Source organism: Sciurus vulgaris (assembly GCF_902686455.1).
Source record: "Sciurus vulgaris genome assembly, chromosome: 12".
NCBI lineage: Eukaryota > Metazoa > Chordata > Mammalia > Rodentia > Sciuridae > Sciurus > Sciurus vulgaris.
Window position 1 is genome coordinate 675925 of NC_136473.1, and position 14152 is coordinate 690076.

Here is a 14152-nt window from a genome sequence, read left to right on the forward strand (position 1 = left end):
CTCCCCACCTCAGCCCTTTTGCTCCCTGGTGGCAACTTCTGGGGCTCAGAGTCTTTGACAGCATCTCCGCATACAGGGCTTGAAGGCACGTTCCTGTCCCCGTGTGGCCCATGTGCCACCGTGTGCCGCTGTCTCTGCCTTGCTGCCAAGCTGCCACTTCCTGCCACTTCCTTGGCACATGGAGGTTTTCTGTCCCCATTTAGGACTCGGCCTGACCTCTCCCTCTCTGTACTCAACAGCCCGGCACACGGCTAACGGGAGGGCAGGGGTGGTGCTGTCCTCAGGGCAGTGCGAGCTGCGTGGCTCCCGTGCCCAAGTGCTCCGGGCCTCCCAGTCACCCTGGGAAGCTGTCCAGGCTACAAGTAGGCGCCCAGGGCCTCGGCCATGCTCAGGGTGCCCAGGCCTTCCTGTGAGGCAGCTCTTCATGCCCTGGTGCCACGAGGAGACTGTCCCTGTGAGGAGACCAGCAGAGATTGTTAGGTCAACCATCAGAAGAAAGAAGCTTCCACCCATTGCATCCTGGCCACCATCAGGTCCCCAGATGGCTGCCCGAGTCTGGTGAGGCTGACACGTTCTCGCACAGGTCATGTGAGGTAGGCCTGTTGCTTACAGGGGGACAGCAGGGGACAGAAGCAGCCTCAGATCTCCTGTGAGCAGGTCCTGCTCAGGACAGCTTTCGTGAGGTGGATGCCCCATGTGCACTGAGGACCGTGAAAGACAGCCCACCGGGATTAGACTTCGGGGCGATGTGACTCCCTGGGCAAATCTGAAGGACATCTGCTTCTAGGGAGAGAGAAGCCAGGCCCAGGCTGTCCCTGGCGCAGCAGGCAGCACTCTTTCCTTCTGTGACTTCTGCCTTGGCTGAGAGCCTGCAGCCTGGCAAGGCTTCTTTCTCTGATACCCCCGGCCTCTTCCCACCCCTTCTCAGGACCCACCGGGGCCAGGAGACCTGCCGCCAGGGCCTTCCTCTCCAGACAACCCTGCTGCTCAGGAGCTGCAGATCGTCTGTCCTGCGTGGGACACGGGCAAGCAGAGGGTGTGCCTGGCAGGTTCGACCAGCTGCTGTGCAAGTCTGCGTGGTGCAGATGCAGAGCTGAGAACGCTTGGGGACACATACACCTCCCTTTGGGCCACAGAAAGTCTTCGACGGTTCCCTCGTCCCTGGGAATGGGCTGCAGTCTTCCCCGCTGACAGGCATCTTCGAGTAAAGCTGTTTGGGGCATGAGTAGCTATTTTTGGATCCCTGTCACTTAAAAATAGGCGTAGTTCAGTGAGAGCATTCTTCATGTTCATAAGGCTCTGGGGTCCACTCCCAGGACCAACAAGATAGCCCACAAACTCCAAAATGCAAAATGCTGAAAGAAGAAGGCTTTCTTACTTACTTAGTTTTACTGGCTTTACCTTGCAAGTTCAAATTTTTGTCCAACACCTGGAAATAAGTCTAATTAGTTTCAGACAAGTAGGTTGCTGGTTCCACCCACGTGAGAGGCTTCTGGCTGGTCAGGGCTGGACAGCTCCCGCCAGGGCTGGACTACACTCACCAGTAGTCCTGCTGTTAGGCAAGCAGAGTTTTATTGCTCTTTGTGTCTGTCAGTTTGATCCTTTGGAAATAAATTTCAAAAACATCACAGACTGGAGAAAACCAGCTGAGAAACTGTTCTGTCCCTTGCAGGAGGACCTGAGGGAGAGAATTCCCCTTGCTGGCGAAGCCCAGTTGTGGCTCTCTGGAGGTGGGAGGGTCTGCAGTCTGGGACGGCACCTGCCCACATACAAGTCAGGTGGCGGGTGCTTGCTGCACTTTGGATCTGAACTGCAGATCCAACCCCAAGACCCAGCTGCTAAGGCATCCTCAGCCCGTGGTGCTACTGGGAGGTGGAACATTTAGGAGACAGCATCTGGTGGAAGGAAGAGAGGTCAGTGGGGACATGACCCTGAATGGGCTGTGGGACCCTGGTCCCTTTCTGTCTCTCCTCTGGCTTCCCACCCACCACGAGGTGAGCAGCTCACTCCAAAACGTGCTCCTTCCACAATGACTGTGCTGCCACAGGCTCAAAGCCACAGGTCAGGCCACCGTGGACTGAAATTTCTGAAGCATGAGCCAAAATAAACCTATACTCCTTATAAATTGGTCACCTAATGTAATCGGCAGAGTGATACAAAGCTGAATGAACCCGGGCTCCAAGGGAGAGAAGGGCCGTGCTCCTGGGAGACCAAAAGATGCCCCGTGTCCCCCTTTACCCTGCTCTCCCACTCCAGGCCGTCCCAACAGGGTTCGCATTGCATGAGAGCCTGCCCGTCAGGTAAATTCCATCGAGAAATTCATCGTCCTGGGCCCAGCTGGAAACCAGGGGCCAGAGGGTGCTGCTCAGTAGCTGTGGGGCCGTGCTCAGTCCCCAGCACTGAGGATCTCAGGCAGGAGGAGGCGCAGGTCAGGGACCTGCAGGAACAGAGGAAGTTCAGAATGGGTGCAGGAGCGTCTCGCGAGGCGATGTTCGCTTCCCAGTGTCTTAACGTCTATTGTGAAGCGATGCTCCAGAGGAGCGGTACCACAGGTACTGGCCCAAGAGCTGTGTGCAGAGTCCACACAGGGCAGGCCCAGGGGCCTCTGCTCCCGTGTTCACTCCAGGTAACATCGGGGGCGTGCATCGGGGTTCAGAGAAAGCAGCCCACATCTGTTCCCCACTGGTGGCGACTCCAGGGGCATTGCCATTGTTCCCTGGTGGACAGGGAACAGTGCCTCTTGCAAATCCACCTGCGAGGTTTCAGACAGGTGTGAAAGTCCAGGTGGTGCCGACTGGGCTGAGCCAGCGCTCTTCCAGGCTGCTCGGGGATGCATGCTCACACAAGGCCCACTACTCAGGAACCTCGCTCTCCAAAGACATGGAGAAAACGTACACACACTGGCCCAGCAATTCAGCCTCTGGCACAGATGAGGAAAATAACCAGAGATGCTGACAAAGACGTCTGTACCAAGTGTTCATGACAGCATTACTGACAACGGCCCCAAATGGAAAGCAACTTCAGTGTCCTATCCATGGGGAACAGGAAAGAAAGCAGAGGTACTCTACCATGCACCTCCTGTCCCACCAAGTCACCTGCTAAAAGGACTCTGAATGCCGGTGAAAAGATGGAGCCTTCTGCTGAGGCCTTGCAGCCCTGGCGGCCCCGGGCGCTCTGCAGCTCTTCCCCCTTCCAGCTGCCTCCTTCCAGCCTCTTCTGCTCAGTGCCACAGGGCTGTCCCCAGTCCTTCAAGTCAAAACTGCACCAGGGATGGGAGTCCTCAACCCTTTCCATCCACTCCTGGGACGGCCACCCTCTCTGCCAGTCGTGCAGGACTTCCTTCCAGACACTGTGTCGCTCCCACCTGCCCACATGGCTCCCCTCCTGGACACAAGCCGCCCCTCCTCCTCCACGCACCCCTCCTGCTCCCCACCCCCGTCCCTGCCCTGCTCCTCCTCATCCCTGTCCTCCCCAGCTCGCCCTCCCTCCACAGCTGGCCTCTGCACCCTGCTCCTCTCTCTCCTCCTTCCCCCCTTCCCCTCCCCTGCACCTTCCTTCCTTCCTGCTCTTTCCTGCCCTCTCCTAATCATGACTCCACGCCTCCCCTGGCCTCCCCGGTCTGCTCTGCAGTAGGTCTCCTCTCTCAGGGACAACTCTGGGCTTCCTTCCCGGGGTGGCTCCACTCTGCATCCCAGAGGCAACTATGTACATCTAGATATCCCAGAAATAACCTGGATCCCCTTCCCCTGACGGATGGGAGCCTCAGTCCCTGCTGCCCCTCCAGCAGATCCAGCACAGAGAACAAAGCACAAAGACCTTCCAGTGCCCCTGAGTGTGAGGGGGACCCAGGCAGCAAAGCCACCCAGTCACCAAGGCCAGACATTCACTGGGCACCTTGGACCAAGTGAAAAGCTTGACCAGGGGTTTCTCAAAACACAAATCACTGCCAAAATGGAAATCAGGCACATGGAACCTGGAACTTTCCCTGGGATGTAACTTTTTATAAACATTCATTCATCCGCTGAAGCCGGTCAATCAATCGTGTGAGAAAGAAATTTATCAAGAACCCTCTGGGCGGGGCTAGCAAGGAGGGGCCGGGAAGAGCTGGGCAGGCAGGAAGGAGTGCCCCCGCCAAGCGTCTGCGGTTTTCCTTGCTGTGGGGGACACCAGGGTCCACCGGTCTCCAGGGCTCCGGGGATGCTGGGCTGACCGGAGCACGGGAAGGCGGCCAGGGCGGGTGGCACACCTCCTCTGCTGCTGTGTCACCTCAAGCCAGGTCCCGGCACGTGCCTGAGGGGAGAGAAAAGGGTCAGCAGGAGCACCACCCCGCCCCTGGGCACCCCACCAACACGCGGGACCAGTAGGGTGAGGACATCCATAAAGGCCCGGGGGCCTCAGGGGCTGCGCCGCCCCACCTGCTGGGCCGCCTGCGTCTCGGGAGGCCTGGTCACAGGGCGGGTAGGCTGGCTCCTCTGCGTGCTCTCTGCCTCTGCCCCTTCTGCTCGGGCTCCTCCTGGGAAGGAGGACATGGCGGGCTGGCTGGAACTTCTCCTGCACGGAAGGGAGAGGCCGTCGGAGCCCCAGGAGCCCGAGGAGGAGGGCACAGGCCTCCTCAGTACGGCCAAGCCTGCCCCTGGGTCTGCAGGTGCCAGAGCATCAGATAGGTGGCCATGGCTGCATCGAATTTCTGAGTCACCTAGGGCGCCAGGTGTCCGTGAGGCGGAAACCCAGACCCAGCATGGGCCGCGGCGTGGAGGGATCCGGGTAGGCGGGGGTGGCTCCAGGACACCACTCCCACAACGCTGCTGGCCCGGGCTCAGCCACAGGTGGCCCAGGACTTCATCCGGCGTGGGCCTCGCTGCGGGGTCCACGGTCAGCATCTCAGCGATGAGGCTGTGTGCCTGGGCGGACCCTTGGATGGGAGAGTCGTGGCTGCCGCTCAGCCCATGCTCCATCAGCGCCACGTCGGTGGCCTATGGAACAGCCGGCACCCTGTGAGCATCGCGTAGAGGAGCATGCCAGGCTGCAGACGTCCACCGCGGGGCCGTGGAACTCCCGCATCGGGAGGCTCCGGGCCTGTAGAGGGGAATGCCGCAGAAGCTGTGCAGCGTCTCTCCCGGGGAGACAGCGAGACGGCGGCCCGGCCTGAGGGCGCACAGCCTGACGTTGCCACACCCGTCCAGCAGGATGCTCTCCACCTTCACGTTCCTGTGCGCAATGCCCTTACCAGGGCAGTGGTGCAGGGCACTGGCCATCTGCAGGAACGGTCCAGGGCCTCCTCCGCCGGCAGGCCCACCCCCACAGGGATGTGCCACAGCAGAGGGCCCCCACCCGCCAGCTTCACTGGGGACACACGGCCAGGTGTTTCAATGACCTGAAACAGCTGGACCATATTCAGGGGCTCCATGGCCTTCATGAGGTCCACCTCGGTCGTGATGGCCGATGGGCCCTGCTCGCCCTTGCACAGGGCTTTCACAGCCACCCCTGCCCCCATCAGGATGTGTCGGGCCAGCCTCACGGCACCAAAGGAACCGTGCCGATGTCCCTCAGCATGCAGCACTGGCCCATCAGGTCAGGGCATCCCTTGAGGGGGAGCCGGCTGAGCGGCCAGCACAGGCTGGCCGCCTCGCTGCTCTGACTGCTCTGACTGCTCTCCCCCCACATCCTGAGTGCTCGCCCAAGGACGCTGCCTTACAGCAACACAACTAACAAAACCAACAACCAAAGCAAAGCTAAAACAGCAAAGCAATACAACACCCCAAAGCAAAGAACCAACCCGCACACCGAGAACCAGCAAACCACCAAACGCGCTGAAACCTGGGAGTCCAACAGGTCACCACCAGGAGCTCCCTGCTCAATGGACGAAGCCCAGCTGCTGCCGCCACTGCCTTATACAATAGGCCTGCAGACCCCCGACAGTGGCCGCCTGTGAGGTGACAGCCAGCAGTGGCCCCTGTCCTGGGCCAGCCTCGGCACCCCCTGGCCGGCCCACTGGAGGCTCTGGCCTCCACCAGCTGGGTCCCTCGCCCAACACTGAGACAGAACCCCAGCAACCTGCAGCTTCAGGGGGTCGTGCGCACCTGCAGGTCCCTGTGTGCACAAGCAAACCTGTGGGACACTGCAAAGGCCCTGGCCAGAGGGGTCCCCAGACCCCGAGCCACTCGCACCTTCCATAGACCCTACCTCCACACCCTTCCACCCAGGGAGGACTGCTGCCCTGGCATGGCGGCCCCTCGCACACAGCATGCCAAGTCCTGCCTCGCTCCATCCCGAGGCAGCGCGGTCCGTGTGAGTCGCATCCACGGGACCGAGAGCCACAGCGCCCTCGTAGCCCCTGCCCCACATCTACCTCCTCACCCGCCTCCCTCAGGGGCCCAGGAACCCGGAAGGTGGCAGGTTCCAATATTCAAAGTCGAAGGACACACCCATCAGCCCCCATCTTGGTCAGCATGAGCGTCCTGCCCAGGGCAGAGAGGAACAGAGGTGTCTCCAGAGGCCTCGGTCCTTTCACACAGCCCACGCATCCAAACACCCCCAGTCGGGGATCTGCAAGGACACACTCGTTCCCCAGCTTCTGGATCCTGAGGACTCGCTCTCACGAGTCCAAGTCAAGGGGCCAGGAGAAGAGGTGGACCAGGGGCTCACTCTCTCTGTGTAACGGGGGGCTTCTGTGCTCTGTCCCTGAGTGGGGACGAGGCGGAAAGACTCCACCCTCTCCTCAACCCCGCCCCTCCCCCTGCCCCTTCCCCTTCCTTGACATTCCTTAGGCCTGTGGACACCAGGGCCGGATGCAGGCTGGACCAGTGCTCTACTGCAGAGCTCCATCCCCAGCCGTTCTGTTTATTGTGAGACAGGGTCTCACCAAGGAACTCAGATTGACCTCTAGCTTGGGCTCCCAAACTGCCTTGGCCTCCAGAGTCGCTGGCATGACAGGTGCCCACCACCTTAACCCGGCTTCACGTGTGCCTGCGTGTTGCCTGTCTCTCTGTGTGCCTGTGCACGTGCGTGTGTGGCAATCTCCTGTGTGTGTGTGTGTGTGTGTGTGTGTGTGTGTGTGTGTGTGTGTCTGTGGGGTGGGGGAACTGTCCACGCCCAGTGAGTGCCCAGGAGTGCAGCTGGTGCAGCTGTCTAAAGGCCCACCCCCATCCAGATGTCAGGACCTCATGGCCTGACCACCTGCCTCGGTCCCGCCTCTCCACAGGACGCCCTGGGGTCCACCTCTCTCTGGAGCTGGGGAGCAGCACACACTCTCAAACCACAGCACCAGAGACGGGGCTGAGGGCCTGGGTCACCACTCGAGGGCCAGCGCATGGGCAGTGCTCTGGGTTGATCTGAAGGACCTCAGACAGGAACCCCCGCTGGATGGAGACTCCACAGTCCCTCCAGGGAACTGAACACGCAGGCACGCAGCGGGCACACTGCGGTGACATCAGGAACTGACTGGCTTTCAGGTGCAGCTGCCTGGGAGCAGCCATCACAGTCCTGGTGAGTTTCCACCACGGGACATCCATCCACAGGAGCAAGGCCGCCTTTGGGGACAGGGACAGGAACCCCGGTGCTTCACTGCAAAGCTCAGCTATGCAGGAAAGGAAAAACGTGTGCGGGGACCCAAAGCCAGGGGAGGGCAACTCAGCAAGGTCGTCCTCCCGCCCAGGACTGGCACTGAGTGAATAGACCCAGACTGCCCAATCCAGAGACAGGGCGCAGCGGGGGGAAGAGAAAACAGGACGGGACTTCCTGATTCCAAGCACCCACTGAGGAAGCGCATCCAGCCGGGTGGGCGGGTAGCGTGCTCTCAGCAGAGGGCAGAGAGGGGACGAAGGTCCTGGGCCAGCACCTGGGCTCAGGGAACGAGGTCCAAGAAGGCCTGAGTGGGGGACCCCACTGAGGAGCCAGGCACCCATGGAAAGCCAGACATGGTCAGGTGGAGCTCACACTGGGACTTGCAGCGCACACTGTGACTTGCAAGTTCTTATGTCCCTGGCACTCCACGGGACACAGAGGCCCAGGCAAGCGGAGCCACCCGGCTCAGGCCCTTCGCTCTCACCCGAGTCCCCAGTCCTTACTCGGAAGAGCTCTCCCTCCACCTGGGCCACGCTCACCCCATGGAGCTGCACACCTCCCAGGCAGCCATGATCGATGGGTTGCGACAGACACAGCTCCTCAGAAAGGGCTGATTCCGTCCACCCACCAGTTCCCTGCAGTGCCCCATGGAGGCCGGCGGAGGCTCCCTGCTCCACCAGGTACCTCTGGCCATCTTCTGATGGCTCACTGGGGGGTCTCCAAGGCACCCAGTCAGATGGGTGTTCGGGTCACTCGAAGAGGACTTGAGTCTGAACCCGGGAGATCTCTCTACCTCCTGTGTCAGGAGGGGACCACAGTGTGTCCTGCACAATGACCTGGGCATGGTATGAGCCTCAGTGGAGAGAAGACGCCGGCAAGAGGGCCAGAGGGAGCTCTAGCCCAGCCTGGGAGCAGCGCACACTCTGCAAGTCGGCACAGCTGTCTGGAGACCCTGCCAGGGCCCTGGGGTCTCCTGACACTACCGTGGGGGAGAAGGAAGGAGGGCAGGGGAGAGCACGTCAGGGGTGCTACCGTGTCCACCTCTCCCAGGTCCACCTCCCTCTCCAGTCCTGTGGTCTGCAGGCCCAGATCCCGGGTCCCTCTGGGTCCAGGACACAAATCCACTTGGTCTCCTGGGTGGATGTGCCCTCGGGGCTCAGCACAAAGAGGCACCTGCACGGCGGGGGCTCAGTGAGGACTGGGGGAGCCAGAACTCTGAGGGGACAGGGTCCAGGGTCGTGTCCACAGGACAGGGAGGGTCAGTGGTAGAGAACGGATCTGGTGGAATCCTTTGAGCCCAGGGCCTGCACTGAAGCCACTGCTAGGCAGAGTCAGCGGCCTCGCCTCCCGTCTGACCCTTCAAGGTCCCCAGGTAGCTCCTGTGCAGAAGGCTGGGTCCCCACCGGACCAGAGGGCAGCTGACTGGATTGTGAGGGCTGTGACCTCACAAACGATCGATCCGTGGATGGACCTGGAGCGTGACGGCCCACGGGGAAGGCTTAGGGTCCTGAGGAGGGGTCTGGTGGGAGGAAACGGGACCCTGGACAAGCTCTGGAGGGGCATGTTTTCCTCTGGCTCCTTCCTCTCTCTCTGTGTTTCCATAAGGTAACCAGAAATGTTAGCAAGATACTGAGACTAGGTACAGTTTGTGTCTTTATGCAGACACCATGACCAAGTACAGGAACCAGATACATTAGCCAGGTACTGTGCCCAGGTAGACTAACCCAAGGCATTAGTCAGATATGGTGACCATGTACCATAACCAGAGATATTAGCCAGGTACCATGATCAGGTACCACAACCAGAGACCTTAGGCAGATACAGTGATGAGGTACAGTAACCAGAGACATCAGCCAGATGCAGGGACCAGGTACAACAGAGACATTAGGCAAATACTGTGAACATGTACAGGAAACAGAGACAATACCCCCAAACTGTGACATGGTACTGTAACCAGAGTCTTTGGCAAGATGCTGTCACCAGGTCCAGTATGAGAGATATGAGCCAGATCCCTTGATCAGGTAGAGTAAAAGAACGATGTCTAGATACCATGACCATATTCAGTAACCAGAGACCTTAGCCAGGTACCATGACCAGAGACATTGCCAGATACTGTGACCTTGAATAATATGCAAAGAAAAACCCAAATACTGAGACTATGAAGACACATTAGCCAGGTATGGGGACCAGGTACAGCATACAGAGACAATACCCAGATACCATGAGGAGGTACAGTATCCAGAGACCTTAGTTAGATATCATTATCAAGTTCAGAAATCAATGACAATATCCAGATACTGTGACCAGGAATAGCAGTTAGAGACATGAGTCAGATACCAAGAACAGGTACAGCATTCAGAGACAATAGCCTTATACTGTATCTAGGAACAGCAACAGGAGACATTAGCCAGGTACCATAACTGGGTTCAGTAGCCAGAGGTATTAGCCAGATACTGTAACCAGTTACAGCAGCCAGAGACCATATTCAGACATTGTGGTCTGGTACAGAAAGCAGAGGCATTTGTCAGACACCATGGCCAGGTACAGTAACCTGTGATAACTAAATTACACATGAAGATACAGTAAGCAGATATTAATAAGACGCCATGGCCAGATATACTCTTCAGAGACATTGGCAAGATACCATGACCAGGTTCAGTAACCAGAGACTTCAGGGAGACACTGAAACCAGTAGACTCAACAGAGTCATTCCCAGATACTGTGACCAAGTAGAATAACCAGTGTCATTAGCCAGATACCATGATGGGGTTCGGTAATTAGCCAGATAGTATAACCAGGTAGTATCAACAGACATTAGCCAGATACCATGAAAAGGTCCAGGACACAGAGACATTACCCAGGCATGGTGACCAGATAGAGTAACAGAGACAAGAGCCAGATATTGTGACTGGGTATAGTTATCAGAGACATTAGCCAGAACCTTTTACCAGGTACAGTAAACAGAGACATTACCCAGATTCAGTGTCCAGCTACTGTCACCAGAGACATTGTTCAGATACCGTGAACAGGTACAGTATGCAGAGAAACGGGTCAAACATCTTGAATAAGTACGGCTCACAGAAAAATATCCAGATACCATGATCAGACACAGTCACCAGATTTTAAACATATCCTGTGACAAGACACACTAACTAGACATTACCCAGATACCATGACCAGGTAAAGTACGGGAGACATGAGCCAGACACTGTGACCAGAAACAGTAACCACAGATGCTAGTCAGGTACAGTGGCCAGGTCCAGCAACCAGAGACATTAGCCACTTACCATGACAGTACAGGAACCAAAAAAATTAGCCAGTCACCATGACCAGATTCAGTAACAAGAGATATTAACCAAATACCGTGAGCAGTAAGCAAATGGAAAAGCAGATCTTGTGACCAGGTACGATAAGCCTGGACATTGGACTAACCAGAGTCATTATCCATAAAAGGTGAGCAGGTACAGTAACCAGAGACATTAGCCAGATACTGTGATCAGTAACCAGAGGCATTAACCAGAGGCCAAGACTGGGCAGCGTAAACCCAGACAATACCCAGATACCACGACAATACCACAACACAGTATAGCAACCAGAACCTCTGCCAGATACAAGACCAGGTATAGTCAAGAGTCCTTACCCAGAGACTGGGCCCAAACAGGAACCAGAGACATTATCAACTGGCAAGGCACCATAAGCAGAGCTCCTACAGACAATAATTAGACACCATGAGCAGGTACATAAGCGGCGACATTAGCCATATAACCCCGACCAGGTGCAGTGTCAAGCACTGACCAGGTAACCAGAGACTCTGACCAGGCTGTGAACAGGCACTGTTGGAGCTACCCTGGGAACTCAGCCCTCCTGTGACACCCATGGGGGACTTGGCTGGGGACGCCTGTGGCCCCAGAAGCCCTGCCCCCTGCTGGGTGGCACAGGAGAGGCGGCCCTGCTTCTCCATGTGCCCTTCACCTCTGCACCAGCCCTGGCTACAATGGGCAGTGGGAAGCAGGGCCCTGCACTAGCGCCCGGGCTGCCTAGCCACCCAGCACCCTTCCCCGTCCCTCAGACTTGGCCTCCAGGGCAGACCCCACCCCACGGGCACCTTCCCTACCTGCTGCTTCGTGGAGAGACTCCAAGGCATCTCGGCTACTGCAGCCTGCAGCATGGCCATGGGGGCCAGCTCCTCATCCCCAGGTGACCCCAGGGGCATGGAGACAAGGGCCACACTGCAGACAGGGTGGTCAGCAGGGGCACAGGGCGGACACCGGACACCTGGCCAAGTTTCTGAGCTGGGAACTTCATACCAGGGCTGCACCGCGTCCAGGCGCCAGGGAGCACGAAGCCACGCTTCAGCCTGTTCAGCGCCACCGCATGCTGGGCAGTGGGCCGCGGGCCCTTGGTCACGGATCACCCGCCACCTGAGCCACACGGATCAACGGTGAGCGTGGGCAACTGAGCCAGGGTCTGGAGAGGGCGGGGCGGCGAGGGGGCGGGGCCACCGAGGGCTCGCGGGCGGGGGCGGGGGGGCGCTGTACCCATCGCCCTAGACCCCACCCCGGGGCACCTCTGCGGTGCAGGGTGGCCAGGGCAGGAGGGACAGAGGCCAGGGCAGGGCAGGGGGACCAAGGCAGAGGGGCCAGGAAAGGGGCGGGGCAGTCCTCCGAGTGGGGCTCGCGGCCTCCAGGGCCATGCTGGTCGCAGTGAGGCAGGGATGTCAGGGCGACTTCGTGGAGGAGGAGCTGAGCTGAATCCGGCAGTTTGAGCAGGAATTCCTCAGGGAATGGAGAACAGGTCCGAGTTCCAGGCGCAGGTGTGTGTGTGTGAGTGTGTGTGTGAGTGTATGTGGTGCCGGCCCACAGTGTGGCCTTTCACCTGAGGCCTGAGATGCAGGGGACCACACTTTCTAGGCCTGCGACTTGCAGGTAGCTCAGCTGCCTCAGTGCCCTGCTCAGGGGTCAAGAACCCACCGCCCCAGGAGGAAGGTTTTGGTGATGGGGTGCTTGCCAGGCACAGAATGGAGAGCCAGGCCTGGGTCCCCAGCTGCAGGTCCCCACCCTAGGCCTGTGAGACAGGAGGATGTGAGGGCTGATGGCCGGGACGGAGCTGACCCAATGTTCTGGGGCACTGCAGGGTGAGGACATAGCCTACCTGCTGGGGAGGGGGCTGGCAAATCAGCCTGGCCACCTGATGGGGCCAGCGAGCAGTAGGTACCGTCCGTAGCCTTGTGGGGGTGTCTGAGTCCCCTCGCCCCATAGCAGGTGGCTCTGTGTCCACTCTCATAAGGCAGAGGCATATCAAGGAAACCCAAGGAAAACCATCAGATACCATGAACCAATACAGTAACCACAGACACTAGCCTGAAATGGTGACCAGATACAGCAACCAGACACCTTAGCCAGATACCATGAAAAGGCACACTAACCAGAGGTAGTAAAACAAAGGGCAATAACCAGCCAGCCACAAGGGAGCCACCATTAGCAAAAGCAGATATGCTGCCCTTCCTGGGGTGACACTGTGCTCATGGCCTCCCCCAGAGTTTCGCAGGAAGCTGGAGGAGAGCTGGCTATGCAGGCTGTGCCTCCGCGTGAGCTTAAACCCTGTCTGCCCTCTGTGTCCTTAAATGAAAAAGGTGCCTCTGAAAGCAGCCATACCTACAGGGTCTCTCACAGCTAAAGGTAATGGGTCCGGAGCATCATGGACGGTTCTTGGGGTGCTCTACCCCAACGAATGTCAGTAGTCCTAAACAGTCCTACTACAGACTCTCTTCATGGGTGAGGCAACGAAGACCAGCACAGTGAAGTAGACAGCCAAGGCCACACAGCCCCAGGTGAGCCAAGCCGTGCATGGCGGTGTTCCTCCTTGGCACCTGCATTCTTAGTAACTGCCCTGGGCCTGGACACCTCGGACAATTGCTGCCCTTCCTGTGAAACTTCTTCTGACTCCTTGCTGCCACGTGGGTCAGACCCCTCCTTCTTTTGTACCTGACTGTCCCATACATTCTTCTTTCACAATACCCATGTCACTCTGGGGCCCTCTGTTGATTTGTGGAGAGCAGGGGCCAGCGGGAGACCCAGTTTGAGTTCCTGAGCTGGCTGAACCCACCTGGTACGTCTGGCTCTAGACGTACCAGGCCAGTACCTGCCTCCCTTTGGGTTGGTCTTTCCGCTACTCATGAAAGATCCAAGTTTCAATCCGCTGAACATGAGGGAGGGACACACAGGGACCTGGAAACCTACTTTTGAGTAGACTCAGTCAACTGATCAAGACCTCTGGGCTTGAGAGACTGCGCCACTAATCACGAAGCGCGTCTAACCCAGATGTCATTACGTGGTCTGTGGGCAGGTCCTGAAACACTATCCGATTCCTGGTGCACTTTGCAGACCTACCACAGCACTGCCATCCAGGTGGAGACAGAAGGCCAGACGCCACCTGTCTTCTCTCCTATGTGGAAGTCAGAACCGTGGCTCTCATAGACATCAGGAGTGGAGTCAAGGCTGGCGAGCAAGGGTGAGGAGAGACAGTTTGCAAGGTCTGGCTGGGGCTCAGCAGAGGCTGCCTCCCTCAAAAAACCAAAGGGAGTCCAAAA